The 22,766-nt window shown below is 38.1% G+C and overlaps 1 protein-coding gene across 1 annotated transcript in view; it reads right to left on the minus strand.

Annotated features, from left to right (window-relative positions):
* Positions 1–22,766, minus strand: part of LOC110830094 (discoidin domain-containing receptor 2) — a 342,861-nt gene that overhangs the window by 256,890 nt on the left and 63,205 nt on the right. Inside the window, exon 2 of the mRNA XM_087351873.1 lies at positions 4,378–4,439. The gene's annotated coding sequence lies outside the window, so the exon portion shown is untranslated. The remainder of the gene's footprint in view (positions 1–4,377; positions 4,440–22,766) is intronic.

Consider the following 22,766-nt stretch of genomic DNA (forward strand, 5'->3'; position numbering starts at 1 on the left):
TCGCTCAAATAACCCACAGCGTTTCTGAAGACCAATCCACTATAGTAGTCTTTGCAACGCAAAACCATAGTTTATTGACCCTTCAAAAAATCATGACCCAGTCGTTTATTCTCCATTGCCGACTAGAACCACAGGATTGAATGGAAGTGGTAAAGATGTGGGGTCAATCCTCAGTGGGCCTCCAGCGAATGCCTGCACGGTCATTCTAGGTGATTGCCCTCGTCCAACCCTCCCAACCTCCACAGGCAGACCGATTTGGAGTGGAAGTAGATATTAACTACATTGGCCACAATTATTTCAGTGTCGTATGAACAGACGACGCTTAATTGTTAGCTATTTATACCATTTTTTTCCTTGGTAATTTATTATATCTGTAACTCCATCACCATCGGAAAATACCATTCAAAGAGTTAGGTCTCTTGTTTACCCGTACCGACGTTAATAGTTCAAAAGTCTCTTCATAGGCGATCTCGGTGTAACTATTTGTAACTTATAACAGTTTGGGAAGACGTCCTCTTTGCATTATGTCACAATGTTCAATCTAGCTGGTTTTATACCTTTAAAATTTCCTACGATATAGATTCTATTTCATCTTATACCTGAATTACGAATGCGTGGAACTAGACCTCGCTTCCCAAATAAGCTCACTCATTCCCGTTCCTGGAACATATTCTGAGATCCTTATGTATTTTATTTATTTATTTATTTATAGGCAGTTAACGACACGGATATTAATTTTGCATACAGGCCTTTACAGTGTCAATAATTATTATTATTATTAAGTGTTCTGTCTTACGACAGGTCCATTGCTCTGCCCAAAAAGAGCTCTCCAGTTGTCCCTATTCTCGGCTTCTCGCTTTAATTCCTGGAACGTCATCTTCTTTCCTTGGTTAAGGTCGTCGGTTAGCTGTATCAATCTTCTTCCCAGTCCTCGCTTTCCTTCAACCTGGCCTTCGATGATATCACTCAGTAACCCATTCCTTCTCAAAACAGACGACTAATGAATTGGAAAGGATATCCAAAGAAGTGGTAGTGGGTTACTTATTTATATTATCACGGCATCAGAACGAAGGGAATGGGGCAAACCACGAAATATCTCAGAATATTCTGTATCTGGGCCGATACTTTAACACGGGACCTCCCGAATAGGAAGAAGAATTGCTAACCAATCGACAGACACGTTCGGTCTCTGTGACCCTATGTAATGCAGATATATGAGCCTCTGGGGCAGGAAGGGTACCCCATTATGTGCTATTATAAAAACCACGAAACTTTAGGTGAGTAAGCTACACGTCTCCTAAACAGAGAACATCACTTGAACATACCAAAAATAATGATAAGTTCACGATCCGTGTATGCTATGGGATATGAATGCCATAATTTTAGGTTAGTTCTAAAAAAAACTGGTGAATATTTCGTTTCACGAGGATGGTTGTCTTCTGCGTTGTTGCGCCGTGTAGTCTAGTAGAAGCTTACAGACGTTTCAGAGGTGTCAGCTGGTTCTATCAAGCACCTCTGAAACGTCAGCCGTCTTCATACACGCCGCCCTAAAATTTTTAAATATAATTCTGTTCAACGGGCCGGCTGGTTTATATTACGTATTTTAACCCTGACGCCCAAGAAATTGGGTAGAGTTACCCTCTAGTTTTTTAGTGGGGGTGGAGATGTAGTTTCCGTTTCACAAATTCATCCCCACAGCCAAGACTATCTTTACCCTCCTAGGTCCAACTGTGGTAAACAGACGAGGCTACACCCTTTCACCTGCGACCTTGTGAAACACTTGCAAACCAGTTCTTTTTTTTATTTAGTGTTCTGTCTGACGACAGGTCCATATGAACAGGATCCTTCCATCCTTTTCTCGGACTGGGACCTGTTCATATACGTTCTTGGCAGATGATCCAGAAGTGGTTTGCCATTGCCTTCTTCTGTGTGTGAATGGAGTAATTATTGGGATGCCACGGAGAAACCGGGGAAGCCCCCGGAGGAAAACTCCGTGTTGCCTAGACTACGGCCTTGCCCAACAAGTTATAAATTCGGGCACTATTCGATGGCGAGGACCGGAGTTCGACCAGAATCCGGCTACGTTATTATTTAACATCAACTATACCGCGTACACATGTCATTGGAATCTGATCGATTGTGATCATTATACGTACCGGGGGGTGGGACCTGACTAAATAAGTCGTAGGACGGGGGACCAGTTGTACAATCCCTTCCGTTTGTTCCACCCTCCAGTGGTTACTTTCAATAAGTAATGCTCGTGTCCCAGGTGGTTGTTCCATACAGTTAATCCAACTGTTATCAGTAATACATCACGGCCCTGCCTGCATTTGGGTGCATCATTATTATCCTACAGCCACGCACAGGCGAGGACGTGTTGCGATTCGCTGTAACCCTAATGGACCGATTACTACATAATGGGTCCATCAACTAGGCAACAGCGCTTCTGTATCAAACTGTAATATTTACGACATCAAATCTTTTATGTATGAGTGTTCGACAGTAAAAAGTACTTTTAACATTAACTGAAGAGCTTATATATCGATTACATAATTTAATTTGAAATATCATAATTAGTCACACGTTAACGTCAATTCGCGTCCTTATGACAAAGTTCTGTTCTAACAGTGGTACCTACGGGTAGCTTATACACCAGGTTCAGCGTGAAATCTTGATCGGCAGTCTTCATGCTAAACGTGTACCACATCACAAACACCCGGTACGTCCTCGAATTGAAGATGTCGAAGACGGCCTCCAGACAGTTGTGAACATATGGTGTTTCTCTCTTGTTAAATAAATTTAAAATAATCAATGTTCTTACATTAATTAGACACATTTTATATAATTATCTCTGCTGCTTAGAACTGGGCAGTGTGGCAGTAAAGATGAGTGAAACCACTGTAACAATATAGTGCCTGAGGATGACGGAATAGTTAAAACATATTTCTATAACTTGAGATTTTAGATTATCATTGCAGTGAATACGTCTGTGTTGATCTTCGGACTATAACGCCAAGTATATTTATACCGGTAGGTACCAACGTTTCGGAGGAACATAATATCTGCTTCTTCAGGAATAAAAATCGAGGTAGTATGTTCTACTAAAATGGTATCTTCTTACAAGTTCCTACGGCGATACAACGTAGAAGACCAATACCGATGTGTCACTACAATAATATTAAAAAGAGCAGTAGTTCTGTTTGGAATATACGGACCTATATAAACCTAAATGAAGGTTTAAAACAACAGAATTCTGAGCTCCAAGTAAGGTAAAACCCAGCTGACAAATGGACCTAGTAATGCTAAGTGCTATTTCGGATAGTATACCTTCAACCTTTGTATTATTAATCCAAGAGTTGTGAGTAAAGAGAGAACACTGTTGTTCAGAAAGAGGACCGCAGAGGAAGGATCTATAATTGTCTGCGTTAATTGACCACGTGATAATTTATTCCGCTGAAGGGATTTCACTGACTAATGCTTACACCTACAGCGCTGTATAAACAATCGCCAGGGTAATGAAGTTATAAAGAGACAAAGCGGTCTGTGTTATAAACTAGGCTGAACCTTCACATTCCGCACTTCCGAGATTTTACGCAGTAACATCGCTTATGTTTTTCTCACATGATTTTATAACAAAGGGAAATACGGGACACAACGTACTGGCATTTTGTATACTCCGGTGAAAACGGTCACTACAAATATCTCTAAAGAGATTCTATTAAACTATTATAATCCCATAAAGAGTATTAATATGCTTCTTTGAACACGTCGGAATCAATAAAAGATTAAAAACATCTTAACTAGCCTAGCTTAGAGAAATTAACAATAGAATTCTGGTTTGTAAACTGTAATCAGGCACAGTGTAATAATTAACAGTCTCTTTCAATAATATCATATACAAGAATGTATTGCATAGAGCAGTATTTTAAAAACTAAAGGTCAGATTAGATTAAAACTTTATATAATTCGAAATATGCGATTAAATTTTAATGTTGTGTGTACCGTTGCAATTAATACATGTGTGTGTGCTCATGTGAATTTAATTCTAAAGCGTATTTTAAAAATACGAAAAACACTATTCGTGATCTGTATGTATCCGCAAATTCAGGTATCGATGCTCTAGACATTACCTTTAATGAAACTCGATGTTAAGAGTACGTCATTTGAGGAAAAACTTCCTACTACCAACAATACTAACACAAAATTTAGCGTGTTTCTGACGTAGACTTTGTTTCGAACTGAGCGCTATTCAGTAGACAAAACACAGTTGTGACTAAACTATCGGAATACATTGCGTATGCGACTACACGAAAGAACCACAAGGGAAATTTAAAATTTTATGACATTACACGAAAAACAAAGAAACGGTAGACTTACCAAGTACGAAGGAATAGCAACACGGAGAGATGTGCAGCTCCTTTGCAGTTTGCTCCTTAACCCTTAAAGAAAACAAAAATTTATAAGAAAAAAATTATAGAAATAAATTAATTTTACAATTGTCCTTATTCATCGTCACTGAACAAAGAATGTATTCAGCGACTAGGAGTGTATAAAGTCCCTCATCCAAAGATACGACTGTATTCTGTACTTACTTCGATATTCTTCTGTGATGTATTTTCTAGTCTTGCCTTCCTTTCAACTTTCCTATTCCTCTACCCATTTCTTCTCCCTCGTTCCAATTTCTCTTTTCATTCTGTAACTAATTTCCTATTATAGATCAGTTTTCTACAGCGTATGACATAAAATCTCTCATGACAAACAAGTTTATAATAATTCGTTCTTAATTATTTCAATAATTACATTTCAACATGCGTATAACCTAATCTAATATATTTTTTAATATACAGATACAGTGTTTCAACTCGATTAAAAATTGCACTGTGCTGTTGGAACTTTATATGAATGCATAAACGTGTGTGTCAGTGTTTACTGAAGATGTGCTATCGACCCCCCCCCCCCCCCCCCCAACAGACTCCCTGTTGGAGTAGTGATAAGCTACAGAACCATGACTGGGCATAATAATGGGAAGAGAGACGGGGGTGGTACAGCCTCTGCTACACACTACATTAGCAATACGATGTTCTAAGTTCTCTGTCTCCTTACTCAGAACGCTTACGTAAGCTCTTTCCTATAATTCACCTCCCAGTCAGTTCTTTCTCCCCGTTATAAGAAATTCCGTGTCTTCAGTAAATGCTGTATCACCGCTCAATGTTTATGGGTTAATTTTGGTAATTTGAGTTTTTTCAGAAGCGTGCCATACTCGCGGCGAGATAGTCATGAAGAACAGTAGACCAAGAGGACATCAAAAGTGTACATCTTCCATGTAAAAACATCTTTTATGTAAAAAATATTTTAATTTAAGAGTTAAATAAGTTCTTTAAAAATGTTCATCGTGTAAATACGTCAATATACAATGCGTTCGCCGTTAAAGCACATGTCACAGTGACATAATTTTCAACAACTCTTATGAGATAGTAAAGCTGCGTCATATTGTGATATTAATTAAAATAATTATTATATTTGTTTACCGTCAAATCACAATAAAATAGTAAGATAAGATAATTAAAATGATTAAAATATCATCTTATGTTCCATATCGAGCATTCGATTTACATCGGAACATAAGATGATATTTTAATCATTTTAATTATCTTATCTTACTATTTTATTGTGATTTGACGGTAAACAAATATAATAATTATTTTAACAACTCTTATGTCTTTATGCAGTGATACTTGTAGTGCTTGGCGGTCAGTCATGCAGTTCCTGCCGGGACCCGGAAAGTGACAGTTACGTTTCCGTTCATCAGTAAACGCACCACTAAACTAATGTGTCTAATGATAATTTCAACAAAGTTTCTCAAGACGTGTGTTTCTTATCTCTATATAAAACGATAAAACTCGTGGGACAATTTAATTTATTTCGTGATTCGTTTTTTTTTCACCGTCGTACACTAAAATGAAGAAACATTATGCAATATTTCCATATATTCTTTCCTTACCGTGTCGCATATGTATAGCCCAAGGCTTCTCAAAAAAACGTCATTAAAACGAGAAACCGACCAGAATGCAGCGGTATATCGTGTTCCTGATTACACATTGCATACGAGAGAAGACAGCTATGAGGCGTTGAGCAGTGTTCAAGACTCGCTGCAATTTAAGACGTCATTAAATGTTACGGCTATACACATAAAACATGGCTCCCTTACGGTCCAGCCAGCGGAATTGAAAACGCTCTGCGCAATCATATCTTCACCTCGTCGTATTCTTTCTCTGTTACATGCTAAGAACATTTATCAATGATATTTTACGTGGTAGTATATATTAAAACTTTAAACACATTTAACCTATTCACATTATGCATTAGGTAAGAATAAATAATTCTTAATGAACGAAGGAAATATTTCCTACACCACTAAGGTCTATACATCATCTATTTTTCAACTCAAAGTTCGTTTTAACTATGGAAAGAATGAATACATGCCTAATGAAATTTTGACAAATTCATTCAATTACCTAATGCGTTCTATACGCAGCACAAAACACACTGAACAACATATCTGGAATACAGATCGAAACCGAGCTTATATAACACAGGTAGTGAAAGGAGCTACACTGCTGTATTTCTCTTCAGCTTATACTATATAATTCATACTGCGCGTGTTCCGTAACCAAATGAACTTCTGTCTTATCATTCGTTTGTTTCTTAGTTAATTTATTAACGCTGTGGCCCGCATCCTAAAGACTATTTTCTTTTATCCTAAGGAAGCGTAGAATATCACTTTCACATCGTGTACGTAACACGTTAATGAAAAGCTTACAAGCATCGAAATCCTGCGAGTGTAAAGATGTCTGTCTTCAGGGTTCTTGAGCAGTGTAGTCTGGTAGACGTTTACCGACGTTTTAGAGGTGCCTCCATCACCAGGGTAATCGCCCAGAAGACAGCCATATCCAAAAGTACAATTACAATGTGCAGAATTTCAGACTGCACGGCGCAACAACCCAGAAGACAGTCACCTTCATCAAATATGAGTTCATATTTACGAATTACGGCTTTGATTTTCGGAACTATTTATGAAATTCATTGGCATGCCAAGGAAATGGATGTTGGTTGCTATTACCAAACTGTAAACTCATCTTCAGCCATGTGTAACTCCATTTACCTTCAAACCAAAACATGAATAGCAGTTAGCAAAAATAAATAGCTAAGAATTCTTGTACCTACTCTCGTCCGATGAATAAATTCAGAAGGGCGTAAAATCATTACGAATTTCGTGTACACAGAAAGAACGTTAAAAATTATATTTGCTTTAATCCACCGGAATATTCTAAAAATTCTATGGTTAGTCATTATATATAACAAACAACGTGGAAGCTGTCTACCATTCGCAGGAAATTTATTACATGGGACTCAAAACACGGTCTATTTTGGCCCACAAATAGTGTTCAGGGCGAGATAATTCTGTTTCAACAGAACGAGGCCAATTATTCTACGTGAAGAGTTTTGTTGAAACTTCGGTAAATTTTTATAAAAAAAAATATATCTCCACTATTGGGGAGATTTTTAAAATGTAGACTACTGCACTTTGTCGTATGTATTTGAAATAATAATATTATCGATGCCAATGCCACCATTAGTTAGAAAGGTTGTTATTTTAGTTTATTTAGCTACTCTGTTTCAACTGCTGAGACTACAGAATATGAATATGGAGTATGTGGGGACTTAGAAAGGGAACCCCACGGCACATTTCATGGCATTGTCACGCCAATGTTCTGGAGAGACAGAAAATTTTTCGGAAACTAAGTCAGGATAAGCTGTAACTCAGCCATAAATTCGGAGTAGGTTAATTCCGTCTTTAATCGTGTATCAATAAATGTTATCGCTTCCATCAACATCTACCAACAACCAAATGTTAGTTAGTGATTAATTATTTGTAAGGAATTTTGGTCCTTATGTGATAATATTTATGAATGTTTATGTTGTATAACAGCTGGAGTGGTAAGGAATTTTGAACCTTAAGGGATAATACTTTCGACTTTAGATATCCTCGTCATTTTTGACGGGCAGTTAACTAGTTAACATTATAATGCATGAAAAAAAGTTATCTCCTTATCTTTTATGGCAGAGTAGACGTGAGTTGAGATACTTAAAGAGTTTCAGTAGCTGTAGGAGAGAAACTACATATATCCTTATATACACGACACGAATGAATAAGAAATAAAATTGTCTCTAACGTACTCCTGTCCTTCAAGAATTCATGAAACTGCAGATGAAACTAGTGGTAGAGAAAATGGCGAAAAGCAATTCGGTAGGAACTGACCATGATGGAGAAACAGGGACTTTTTTTCCAGTAACGTTTCTTAAGTTCGGCTATGGAATAAACGTGATGGCGTCTCTCAGGGCAGAAAACGCATGGGCTACTCCTGACTGGAACGTGTTTTGACAACAGAGGAAATATAACTAGGAATGCAGATGCCTGTAGAAACAGATGCTGGTGTAGATATGAGACGATGGGACGCCTCCTATGTAGAAAGGAAAAGGAGACTTTGTACTTAAATATTTCGTGATGAGGAAACAGATGAAGCAATATTTTTAGTTCAAGAAATAGCTTATTATTAACAACGAGAGTGACAGACTCTACTAATGTTGTAGAATTATGGAATATAGCATAAAATTTGTATAAAACCAGATGTAAATAATAAAACAAAATCATTAAGTCAATTGAATAAAAATTTTCTTGGATATTATCCATCGTCTAGTAAATATAAAATTATTAAGATATAAGTGGGAATATGGAAGGGAATAATAGGTTTTAATATGAGTATACAATCTATGTAGCAAGGGAATACATTCATTAGAGATCCACAGTTTTAGAAGGCCGTAGTCCTCAAACATTCTGTACTAGACGGATACAGTAGTTGTTTTGAGAACTCGACAAAGTAAATGAATGAAGGTGCATCATTTCCAAGATGCCTTCAGGGATGCGTATTTACATGTAAGAAAATTCAGAGTAAATTCTGTGCTTAAGTCATGGAATACAAACACTCGAGACATGTGCCACAAACAGAGACCTGTATCGTACATAATATCCGACTTCATCGTACAAGGCCTCCATGAATGTTCGGAAGCTACTCAGCTGGTCAAGACATTCGACGTTTTATATGTAACCTAGTGGTTCATAACTGCGTTCAGAAAAGCCCATTCCTATAAAAGCATTTGATAATGTACATAAAGTAGAAAATGTTACAAAATATATAGAAATACATTTGTAAATATATACGACAGTGAGTAATTCGTCCTTTTTTACTTTAATCCAACAGTCTAGCTATTGAGACAAAAACTTTACTCCAGCGTCCAACTTAACATACGAAGAAACATGGTTTACAATACTGCAAACTACCCTAATATCTGTAGGCGAAGTAACAACTGAGGTCTTATACATTCCTATATTGCCGGTCATAAAAAGTAGTTGAAGTTGCGACGACATGTCCCAAGTCCACGTATAATTCTGAGCTCTGCTAGCCACAAGCGCATCCCATACACCCGACGTATTTTCTAATGAAGAGCAGCACATCCCTAGGGACTGGAAAACACTCCACCCTTCGCTCTGCCCCTATCCCTCTCACCCTTCGTAATTGCGGTCATGTTCCTGACTTTTACGACAGGACAAACACGCTAGAGAAAAACAAAATGGATGACTCTCTCGGGGAAATTTTCTCAACTATAATCCTATCAGTAAACGTTCCGTGAAATTCGACTTAAAAAGGATCCAGTGTCTCTAAACATGTGCAGAATGCAATTCTATCGGGTGCCTTCTGGGATAGTATGCCATTTAATATGGTAGAAAATGACCGATGTTTCGAAGGTATTATTGCTTCCATCATAAAGGAGGTAAATTTCTACCAGATTACACAGCGCGAAATGCCGGAAGACAGCAATCTTCAACATATAAGATGTGTTCGTTTGGTAACAATTATTACAGTACACGATGTAGCTGCGGAGAGAATATGTAAAATGTTGGCCGAGAAATATAAATGTCCACGAGGGAGATTCGGGCATCGAGAGGACCGGTAGATAATGGCTATTATGCTGCAAGGTAAATATCCTTCGAAGCTGTGGCATGTTCTTCAAACAATTTGATCCCCTCCCCCTTGTGCGATTATTGAGGTATCTATTGGGATGCATAGCATGCTCCAACTGGTATGTATTCTAGAACAGCAGATAGCTCAGAACTAATATTGACACTATTGCAGTTCGCTAATATGTATTAATGCACGTGCGTCGACCAATAGACTAAAACATCGATTCAGCGTTCATGGAGAGTACAGAAGATTGACTTACATATTCACTTATTAGTAAGAGAGTCATGCATGTTCTTACTCTTAGTTCTATAACATTACATCACTTAATTTCTGGGAAACTTATTGAATATTCCACTACATTCTGAGTCGAATTCCTAGTTTAACGATTAAAAACTGCCAAACGTTTCAAAACGTTACGGTCTTTTATGTTTCGTCAACAAAAACTGTCCTTCCACATATAAATAGTTAAGAATTGAGTACTGATGATCCAAACATTGTAACAAATGCTTAAAATCACACGTTTCCCTACCTATTCATGAAATGCCATCATTTTTGTCAATACAAAAAAATGTTGCTGTTTGTGTCTGAACACACGCCCAAAATAAATGTCTCACTGACAATATCTGAAGAATATTATATTCCAAGAGGTGATATTGGGGTTATGAAGAACATTGCAAAAAATAAATTGATACGTACAACGAACGTCTGGGGTCACAAAAACTGTCTATGCAGTATAAATCTTTATAAATAACGATTGCATGCAACCCGTCAAGCCAACATATATAGTCGACTGTTATAAGTAGCATGGAAAGACTTCCTGAGCTATTTTTATATTATAAAACATTTAATACGTATCATTATGCATTCAACAATTATATCAAAAAGTAACTTTAAAACCTACTCTTTAGTTATATCAGCTACAAAGCTAACATTTACTGTGAGAGATACAAATTCTTACCAAAAATTTAAATCACAGCAATTGTTTCTCTAAAATCTTCCAGAAATACATCGATATGATAACACACGCGCGCGAAGACATTCCTTCCATGAAAACTGTTTCTTAAAAACAGTTAAACTGGTTCAGTTATACAGAGTGATTCAAAAGGTTAGGGCCAAACTGAAGGAGCGTATAGAGGGATTCAGAGAGAACAACTTTCGAATAGGAATCCACGACCTCCGAAGTTATCCTGAGTCAGTCGAGGCCATTGAAGGTAGGAAAGTCTGATAACTTACCGCTGAAATAATTCGTTTGTAAGATTGCTAATGTAATCCTTGTACATTAATAAAAAACAAACAAAATTAAGCTAGTAGGAGAATAGCAAAGTACCTTTTGAACCACCCTGTATAGTATAAATCATTCTCCTGCAATGTTTCGCACATTGCAGCACTATTATTTTCAACCACGAAAGTTCACATGCTCCTCAGCAGTGTTCATAAAGTCTAATTTCAAATTAATACCAGTGTTTGCACAGATAAGTTGAGACGTACGCTGCTTACATGCCAAGTCACACAGTTATATAACAATTTCATCAAAATGAAAGACTGAAATGTTTTCGTGTTCTCTTAGTTTAATTAAATCACCGCTCTTTTTTAAGTTCTGAAACAGAATGAAAACACAAGGTGTCAATTTCAGGTCACATTAGGAAATATGGACGCGTTGCTATCTGAAAGCAATAGGCATTCTCTTGTAAGTTATTCGGCAAACATTGTCTTACGTACAGGTCCATTTCAATAAGAGAATGTAATTAAAATGTACTACTGCACTCAGATTAATCAGTTACTAGCTGGAGCTGTCTGAACACAAAGCACATGGCACTAATGGGATTAGTGGGTCATAAGGGGAAAATCTTTTTTAAAGGGGAACGCAGCCTCTGATAACCCGAATACATGGGGCAAAGAGTGTCTTATAAAAATTGACTGTAGTCTGGTAGAAGTTTTCAGACGTTTCAGAGATGCTTGTCACCATGGCACAACATCCCTGGAAACAGTCACCACCGTGAGAACCTTAAATCTAGTGGGATTGGTGAATCAAAAGACAAAAGTAACTACTGATAACCCGAAAAAGAATTTCTTATAAAGTTTTCACAAATTACGACCATTTGGCTGTTACTATTCAGAATTAGTGCTGACAGCGAATCCTTATAATCGGATGGAATCTTTTGGATGGGAGATCGGCACGTGATAAATTTCATGTCATCACGCAACCATACCACGAACTGGATCGAACCCTAGATACCAGCTCGATGCGTTCAATACCTCATACGACGTAAAATGTTAATGCGATAAACTTGCAGTCTACCGTCTCTTAATATCGGACACACAACACATCAATTACAACCCGGTATGTTTTACTACCTTTTACTACTTTTTCTTATGATTCTTTTACATTGTATTACGTTATATTACGTAATAACTCTTTAAATTATTATATTTCCTATGTCAATATCCAAAATCACGATTTGAAAATTAATTTTACAGATATAAAACATCCAAGCACAACCTCCAAATTTAAAGGAAGAGACAAAAACTTAAAATCAAACAAATCAAATTAATCAATATACGCAACTCAAGATGTACAACAGTTTTTAAAATTGATAGACCTGATGATGATGTAATACACATTGAAACATGTCGTCAATACAAAAAATGTAACAAGATGCAGTATCTACTGAGAATGTTATAATTTTAAGTAATTTTAAACAACATTATTTTAAGTTTGTGTATAGACGGAAAATAAAATACTGTGTCAATAAAACACAAACATGACGCAATTAAGATATAAAAAAAAGATATATAAAAAATGCGATAACACTGTTGGTCGCAAGGTGACGAATAAGCGAGACCAGTACTTCTGCTGCAGAGACAAGGAATATGTCTATGCCCGTATTTATAAAATTTAGTTACGACAGTATTAAAATAACAGAAGATGGACTCAGTCCCTGCAAAGAATGGGATTACCGGAACTAACTTTATAATAATTGTACTCCATTTTCATCTGTGACTGGAGGTAAATTTTTGTTGGCAAATGTTCCGCATGAAACATTTCACAACAAAGTTCAATATAAACTTTCGGTTATATTTATGCGTGTGTTATTTTGTTATCACAACAGATGGACTCCCATGAACATGTAAAATCAGAAGTACAAATAATTAAACAATATATTTTTTTCGTTGTTTCATGTAAATATTCCCATAGCACCATACAGCCATCCATAGATAAACATTTATATTATTTATTTCCAATATGCACCTGCAACATACTTTCATTTCATTCTATCTTTTACGTGAATATAAACGTCACATTTAAGAGTGGGTGTTCTGGAGGTAAGACGACGCACTTGGTCCACTCTAAAATTTAGATCATGTGTTCAATTCCTAGCTCGAGGCATCGATGCTAGTTCGCGTTTATCTGTGATGTGTCTTATGGACACTTACGGAACCTCTACACGGATTAATAGTTTCAGATGTCAATTCTAAACTCAGGCCAGACAGCCTAATCCACAAAATGTGAAGAACACTTAAAAATAAAAAGACATAAACAAAAATAATTATATTTTATTAAATGCTGGCAAACGCAAAGCTGACTCTGGCGAATCCACACTTGCAACGTATCACGTGAGCTGTGGTGTAATCTCCTTATGGTCTACTCCTCCATTTTCTTTTCAGAGGAACTGTACCACCGATTAGCCTTCTCCTTTGCCACCACCTACATCTTTAAGACTTCTTTCCACCCGCAACATTAGGGAACGTGGAACGAAAACATCAATTTCTCACGTAGGAACATCCATCTCTTAGAAAAGTTAATAAGCCGACTAGTAGGTAGCTAATGTACCCTTTTTAAAGCTAACTTCACAACTTCTCGACGGTCCCTCCTACAAAATTTACTAAATACATGATTCGTGTTATTTTCTTACAACATTTCCTAAAACAGCATTATTTGTCTTAAAAATGTAATAGTAAAAGGCTAATACTGGACAGTCTGTTATAGATATGAAACTGAAGAACTGCATACCTTTTTTTTATAAAAGGAAAATTTACTTTACCTCAACCAACCTTGCAGCCTCAGCGAGAGTCCTTTTCGTACCAACCATTTCCATTTCAGACTCATCCGCAATTTCCACATCAGTTTCTAAATGACAAACGTAAAAGATAAGCAGCCTGCATCTGCGATGACAAACGCGTGCTCGTATAAGGAGTGGGTTGAAGTTAACGAAGTTGTTTAAGAGATTTACAGATACCAAGTCTGGCTGAAGGAGAATCCCCCCCGGAGAAGTACGAGAACCGGTGAACTTATTAAATAAGCAGTTCTTCTCTACAGGTCTTTGGCGATGCTGTTATGTTATATATTTTCTTTACTTTATTCAATGCTTTTAAATGTCTCAGAATCACAGCTTTTCGAAGGATAATCTCCTTATTCATCAGGTGTAGAAGGAAGCACCTGCTGTGCTCGATCTGTGGCAACGTTTGACCTACTGGATCCGACACAGAATGTATCTCCGTCTGCACAGGATGGAAAAGAGGATGATCCGACAGAAAATATTGATTTTTTAAAATACTAAAAGTCATTGAACAGACGATTGATAAGTGGAAATAATCACAAAAAGCCGACAACGGATGGTCCACCAGCTTGGGCGATCCAATTCCGTAAAATCTAGGAAGTCACGAAATGTTACAAAAGGTGCCAGAGACGTGAACGTACAAAGAAATAACCAGTTTTGTGGCCAGGTGATAGTTTTAGAGGAGCGTGGGTCCATTTACAGCAAGAACAGGGTCAGAGCACCCAGACCGACGCCAGACTCCTATGCAGTGTGCACCGGGTACAAGGAGGCCAAAACGTGAAGCTCAGCACTCATCTCCATTCAGTACCGGAGTTAAGAATGCGCGGAACTTTACCTACACTCCCTAATACGTCTTCATCGGCGTTGTCATTGGTAAGATTTAACTTCTCAGTCTTTTTCAGAAATTTTCTGACAATTTTCAACATAAAACAATTTTAAAATTCGAGTTCTTACAGCGTTCGATTGTGAACTGAGCTTGAGATCGCTGAGTAAGCAACGCTACAGAAATGCAGCCTCACTTGTTACATGTCTGGCTCGGTTACACGCCTTGACGTGGTCTCGCCCGCACCACAGCCCTAGGGGAACAAATGAGCGAGAGGTATGAGGGCTAATTCCTTCCCAGTATTGTAATGGGGTACAATTTTTCATGTGCAGCCTTACAAGGCCGCTACGGCTTATATCCGCTGAGGCCAGTGAACAGAACAGAACATGATGAGAGATGAATTAGTGATGCGCTACACTTTACTCAGTGTTTTCAAGCTAATAATGCGCGTGTACACATAAACAACATAAAAAAGGCGAGAGTGAATGACACACAGCACCTAAGGTCCATGGCCCCAACATCATAATCATCTTTGTCTACCAAAGATCACGCTCTCTGTCACGTATTCTATCTTCCTGTGTCGATCAGCAACTATCCTCCGTTCTCTTCTTCCAAAGGCGGTAAGTGTAAAGATGACTGTCTTCTGGGGCATTGCGCCGTGTAGTTATGTAAATTGACTGACGTTTCAGAGACGCTTACAGCTTCTGAAACTTCTTCCAAATTTTACGAGACTACGCGGTGTAAAATCCCAGAACGGATTCTTCATCCTGCCTCTTGGTTAACAACAGAGGGTTTCTTTTGACAATTTTTCGCCTTGTCTTCTTTGCATATGAACATTTCATTTTTAAGTGTATATGGTCCTTTATTTATCGCGTTTGTATTCAATTCTTTTATTTCCCAAGAAGTTTGCTTTACTAGAGCTGAGTCTTGAGAACTTTAGTAAGTAATGGTCTAAGTACCTCTCTTTTCTTGAGATTACGAACGACAACGGCTCAAAGGACAACTAAATATAACACAATTTCTTCATTAATTATCATTACGATAATGAGATTATCAATGATGAGACGAGTGAGGTACATAGCACGAATTTAAGGACGAGATAAACATAAAATATTTTTTCGTAGTACAGATTACGAGGTTCCTTATTATGTAATTCTATGTTCTAAAACATCCTTAGTTATTAAAGGGCCTCTACATAATCAGCGGATCCAACAGAGCAAATATCACAGTTCGTGTCCTTTTAAAACATGTATTACAATTATAGCGCCCTTTTTCAAACAGTATAACAAACAGCGATGTGGTGGAACATGGACTTACACCATTGCTCCATTAAGCCATTATGATGGGCAGTACGTTGTCCATCCCTACACAGGGGAATTCGATGCTGCCACGCCGTTAATAATATAGCACTGCGCCCAAATTACGATACAGCGTTATGACATTAGGGAGAAGCTACAAGAAGAATGATGTCTTTCAGCGGAGACACGCAATTCACTGCCACATCATTTAACATACATTACACTAATGCATAAGAGTCCTCCCTCTTCTAACAACTGTGCTGTGTGGACCCTCAATCTCAAACGAAGTACCGATGTACACAAAGGGGCAGAAAGGATAACTTAGTCTACGATGTTTCATTTCCATGTTCTCCAGTTACTTGAAAGTGATTGGACATTGTTTCCAAAGGTTATGAAAAGCACCGAGAAATACCACTCGGTAAGATTTTAAAATCTTGTATTTTTAATATAATTTCTCGTTAAATAAAATGTTTAGCGATGTAATTATTTTAAATATAACGAATAAAATATTGTTGAAATTGGTAGCAAAATACAGCTGACCAAAATATAAAAGAAAAGACTTTACATTCTCAAAGGAGGTGTTGTTCCGACATGTACACAGCGCAATAATTAAAATAAAATTACATTAAAAAAATGGCTGTATTCTGCTACGTCTATCATGTAGGCTTGTAAAATTTAAACTACCTCCCAGAGATGCTTACTGTCTCCATCATCGTCCTGATGATAGAGGCAGCATAGACATCTGAAACGTATAAGAGTCTCTCCTCTTCTGTGAACCCAGTCACGTAAAGCCCTTTTGAATTTAGTGAAAACTTCTCGTCCCTGCCATCCATTCTGACAACATATAATGGAAGCAGCATCTTTCTACTCTCTGAAGGAGGTTCTATACAAGGACTGGGTTTCCCTATCTTTGTCCGCATTCAAAATGAAACGCTGTCACTCTAATCCAGTAAACACAGTAAAGAATCCTAAGGATAATCTTGCATTAAAAATGTTTACCGAAGAATTTCGCCTTGCTCCGAGATTATATTTTAAATCTATTACACAACACAAAACTTCCACAAACATCTAATCCCTTTCAAATTCAGCGTTTCACAAAATAAAAGTACTCAAAACCCTCCTCTTTCTTGTAACAAAGTTTGTTTTGTTAACTTAATATTGTGATTAGGCTTAGTGGTGTTCTGAGAATTTCAATACAACTGTTATTCTGATAACCAGCTCCAGTCACAACTCAACCATACAGTCCGTCCGCATTCTTTATTTTCTCTTTATTCTTTGTACGTAAACGTCCTTAGCTAGGCAGGCGCCTTCCACTCCACGAAGCGGCTGGTTGTTTGCACTTATCGAAAACAGAATAAGAAGCAGATGATAAAGGAGATGCAAAGTGAGAAACGCATTATTCAAACATCAATGAATAAAGTCATTAAGCAATCATCAACAAACTATCTCGCTGCCGTCTGATTCATATCAAATCACTTGGAAGCAGAAACTCGTCTAAATAATATTTAATAATTCAGTCCGTACCGCAAAGAAAACACCATAATTCAACAACACTTATAAAATGGTCAAACCTGTTTAAGTAAACAGTCGCCACTTACACTGTAAATCAAAGGTAGAGTTACAGATTGTTGAAGCCGGGTGGCACATACAATTACCACTGTACTTCAAAGAGTTTGTATATGTAAAAAAAATTATAAATTCAAGCTTTATAATATACGTCTCTATGCAGTTGCAGCCCCTGAGTGCAGTGATAATGCTGCGAAAAAGGGAAAAATCAGAGTAGTATTTCAACACATAACAATGTAATTAAGTAAAAATTAAATTTAGATCAGGAGAAAACCCATACGTGATCGACGATGTTTTAACTATTTGTAAGTCCGGAAGAGGGCGGCCATGATTTTTTTACATAATTTTTCACTCAAAGACAATTTATAAAAAGTAATTTGCTTTAACTATGATACACTTCCTTTGCTCATTATCATTATCAGAACAAAAAATAATCAGCACACAGAATTATTGAACACTCAATATTTGTGATACAGGAAACAGTCTAAAACCCGTGGAACCGGGCAACGGTGTCTACTATAAGCCGGCTGCGAAGACAGCAGCTCCGATACGCGCTGTACCAGTGAAATACCCCTCACTCTATCTCGCACCGCGCTGACCACTTTAATTTAATTCTTAATACATTATCTCAGATATAACATTTACCTGGAAAACCTATAATTTACGGTAAGGTTTTAATATCAGTTTATGATTGGAACTTGCATATAAAACAACAGACTTGACTAAAATCATGATTCTTATCAAATCCTTCTACGTAAAGAAAATAAATAAGCTTGTAACAGATAACAAGAAATTAAATAATTTCACGGGCTTAGTTGAAAGTGGTTTAGAGCTGGATGCGACCCGCGGGCCGCCAGTGATTTAATGGATGGTACAGCTTGCCTAGATCAATAATTAATCAAATCCACGAAGTGTGTCCCAAATTACAACACACGTAGCATGAAGTGTAACAGACGCGAAACAGGTGTGGGTACAGCCACAAGTTGGCACTACTAGTGCTAGATATATGGAATTATACGGGGTGCGATCGGAAAGTTCCCAGACTGTGTCAATAGAGGGCGAACCGGATGTAGTACGAGCTTCTGCCGCTAGGGGGTGCGGCCTACATTCATAGTGAATCAGTGTGCCAGCCGGCATCATCGAATTAGCATTTGTTTCTTAGTTACGGGCGTTTTGGTAGTGCATTACACCGACCCTCCTGCGATTTCGGAATGACGTGTGCATCAAATTTTGCCAAAGACTCGCCAAAACGGCTACGGAAACCTATGAAATGCTAAAGCAAGCATTTGGGGAGTCTGCAATGGGTCGTCCACAAACGTTTGTGTGGCATTCACGTTTTAAAAATGGCCGAACCTCTGTCGATAATAACGAGCGTTCTGGACGACCATCTTCGAGCACAACGCCCGAAAATGTTACGAAGATTCGGCAGGCCATTCACGAAGATCGACGTCGTACCATCAACGACTTGTGCGACATTGTTGGGATAGGCTATGGGACCTGTCAGCTGATTCTAAAGGAAGAACTCCACATGCGACGCATCATGACAACGCGCCAGAGCACACCGCCCTCAAAGTTCGGCAGTTTTTGGCCTCAAACACCATGGCCGTCATCCCGCACCCTCCTTATTCGCCGTGTGACTTCTTCCTCTTCCCAAAGATGAAAATTCAGCTAAAGGGAAGGAGATTTGAGACGATACAAGAGATTCAGGCAGAATCGCAGATGGTGCTTGACAGGCTGACAAAGAAAGATTTCCAGGGATGCTTCCAGGCTTGGCAGCGGCGCTGGGATCGTTGTGTTCACTCCCAGGGGAACTACTTCGAGGGTGATGGATGGATTTAATACCTGAGATAAGTGTACGGGTTTTTATACGCGCAGTCTTGAAACTTTCCGATCGCACCTCGTATATCCCGGAAACAAACATGCAACAAACGGCAAGTCACGTGCAGACTCTAACAAATGCGTATGGGCTTAATTATATTTATTTGCATGCATACAGTATTGCGCGTAATATGTGTGCACATGTTGGAACAACTGGGTGGTTGAGTTTATAAGTCTTTCTCTACAACGCTATTTACACTGATGGTTATGCACGCAGTTCTGTCATTCACTTACACAAGTATTATTGCATAACGCGAGTCAGAAAAGCGCCACCTAATTTAATTAAACTGACAGGTATTCAGTACAAAGTATTCCGGTTAACAATTTATATGTCTATATTTCTATCAGTCGCGTTTTAGACTAACAGTTGCAAAACTGTAACTGTTAGCTTCCCTGTTTGTCTCACTGCTTTTCCGCGTTTAACATCTTGAAAAAAATGCTAAACACATTTACACAAAACTTCATAACCTTAGAATTTCCACCATGAACATTATGATAAGTAACAAAAATAAATGCAGACCGGTATCTTGGTTTGTTACAAAATCTACTTGAATTCACTGAACCAGTGAACAGAAAATCCTTCCTCTTAAAATCTCGTTCCGCATGAAAAGGAAAACAACATTTATCTATGCAGGTAGGGGCATGATAACATCGACTTTCAAAGAAGGCGCATTCCGGCTAGAACTCGGGTTAATGGCGGATTCTTTGGAGCACTGCCGTAATTGTGAGGAAACTGTGTAAAGATGCGGGCGAAACATCATTCAGAAAAAACAACAAAAGACCACAGAGTGTCACAAACTAGACGATCACGATTTACACGAGCAACGTCATAATTTGTACTCCTCACAAGGCGATCATAACATAAGGATGACAATGCTGAGACATGTAATATAAATCGGAGAAATGAGAAAAACTCACGGAATTTTAGGCCCTGAACCTGAAGGTAAAGATTACTTTGGACACAAAGATGTACCGGAAGGATAGAATTATAATGGTTCTTACAGAAGTGGGGCATATTAAATAATAATGTGGCCTGGATTAATTTTCCTCAATACAGGAAACAATCGATGGCTGTTGTGAAAAAGGTAATGAATTTTCGGGTACCATAAAAGCAGGGAAATTTCTTTCCCAGGTTGGAGACTGTTAGATTTTAAAACAGGGTATTGTTCCGTGGTTTTACACGAAATTATTAGTTCGTATTAAAATTGTTCGTATTAATATACCAAAAATAATACGCGTGACGGCTGCATCTTTAGAATACTTCACTGAAATACAACGAATTATCATAAAACAGAAAAATTAGTCTTTTCACAGCACGATGCTATTATTAGTCCATCTTCCGCCAGTTGAAACTTATCATTACAACTTTAGACACTTTCATCCCAGAAGACATTCGTGTTATTGTTGTTACTAAATTCATACAATGTAAGAACGTCTGCTCTCATTGGCTCGGGGCAGGCTACACCTTTCACTTTCCGACCTATAAACCTAGCACCTCACACCCTATTGGCATATTCATCGCATTGATGACGGAGGCAGTATGACCTCCGAAACGTTGGTTAACATCGACCAGACTACACAGCGCAACAACCCAGAAGACAGAAATCTTCATAGTCATCACCCTGATGACGGAGGCAGTATGACCTCCAAAACGTTGGTAAACATCGACCAGACTACACAGCGCAACAACCCAGAAGACAGAAATCTTCATACTCATCGCCCTGATGACGGAGGCAGTATGACCTCTGAAACGTTGGTTAACATCGACCAGGCTACACAGCGCAACAACCCAGAAGACGGAAATCTTCATACTCACCGCTGTGAGAACCTCAAGTCTTACAAACTGTTTTACATTTGAACGAAATGATCCACGAAGCCCTGTGTATTCTATAGGCCTGTATCCCACTTCATATCCTGTAGTTTGAACTTTTTATTCCAAGTATTTGATCGAAACTGGTACAGAGAGAATAATACAAAAGAGATTAGCCAATACTCTGAAACGACTACACAGAATTTAATTAAACCTAGAATGTTATTTGAGATACACCCTATAAGCATTCGTGTTTTCCGTCATTGCAGCCAAGCCATTTACCACTGGCAGGGGTCCCCACTGCGTCGCCCACATGAACACAACTAAACTGTTTCGCTTTGAAATATGTCAATTATAGTGGCGGCCTGCAGGGTGACAAATATTAACTCAGCTGTTGGTGGTTTAACGGAACAGTCGCGACTCCATCCGAAACATCGCCGTGGAATTCGGACTACGTCAGTCGTTATGCACTGCATACACCCATTTGAAAACAATCAACAGGTATACTGCTGGCAGCTTCACTTCGGAAACAATAATTCTGGCTAATATTAATATTTTATGTAGGTGTAAATTGCTTTGTAAATTTTCAAGCAAATTAGGTACGGACTGTGTATTACTGAATGTCCCTATGTTATATCTTCAGAAATGTACTATTCATTTATTATATTAGTTACTAGTGGCATTAGAATCTTAAATACTCCACTTATAAATATTCAAAACGAAGGAGTGCGATATGAAGACTTATTTATTATTTATTTAGTGTTCTGTCTGACTACAGGTCCATATGAACAGGATCCTTCCATCCTTTTCTCGGACTGGGACCTGTTCATATACGTTCTTGGCAGATGATCCAGAAGTGGTTTGCCATTGCCTTCTTCTGTGTGTGAATGGAGTAATTGTTTGGATGCCACGGAGAAACCGGGGAAGCCCCCGGATGAAAACTCCGTGTTGCCTAGACCACGGCCTTGCCCAACACAAGTTATAAATTCGGGCAGAGAAAAAGTATTAGATCACATGGTCTACCGCATTTCATATGATCTGTATTGAGCAATATCTCAGCGCTTTTAAAATGCGCGCTCACACACGCATAAGGGGTCACGAAGAACTGGCGGAGAGAATTCATTTTATATTGGTAAATTATTACCTCCTCCATGCACGTAAATCATGAACTGTACATTGGAGTTTTTCAGCCAATACAGAACACGCGCAGAAAGTACTATAGAAAATTCCTGAATACGAAATGCGTCTCAC

The sequence above is a fragment of the Zootermopsis nevadensis genome, unplaced genomic scaffold (assembly GCF_977971745.1).
Source record: "Zootermopsis nevadensis isolate Lab colony 2312 unplaced genomic scaffold, Znev_1.0 Znev_ptg000020l, whole genome shotgun sequence".
NCBI lineage: Eukaryota > Metazoa > Arthropoda > Insecta > Blattodea > Termopsidae > Zootermopsis > Zootermopsis nevadensis.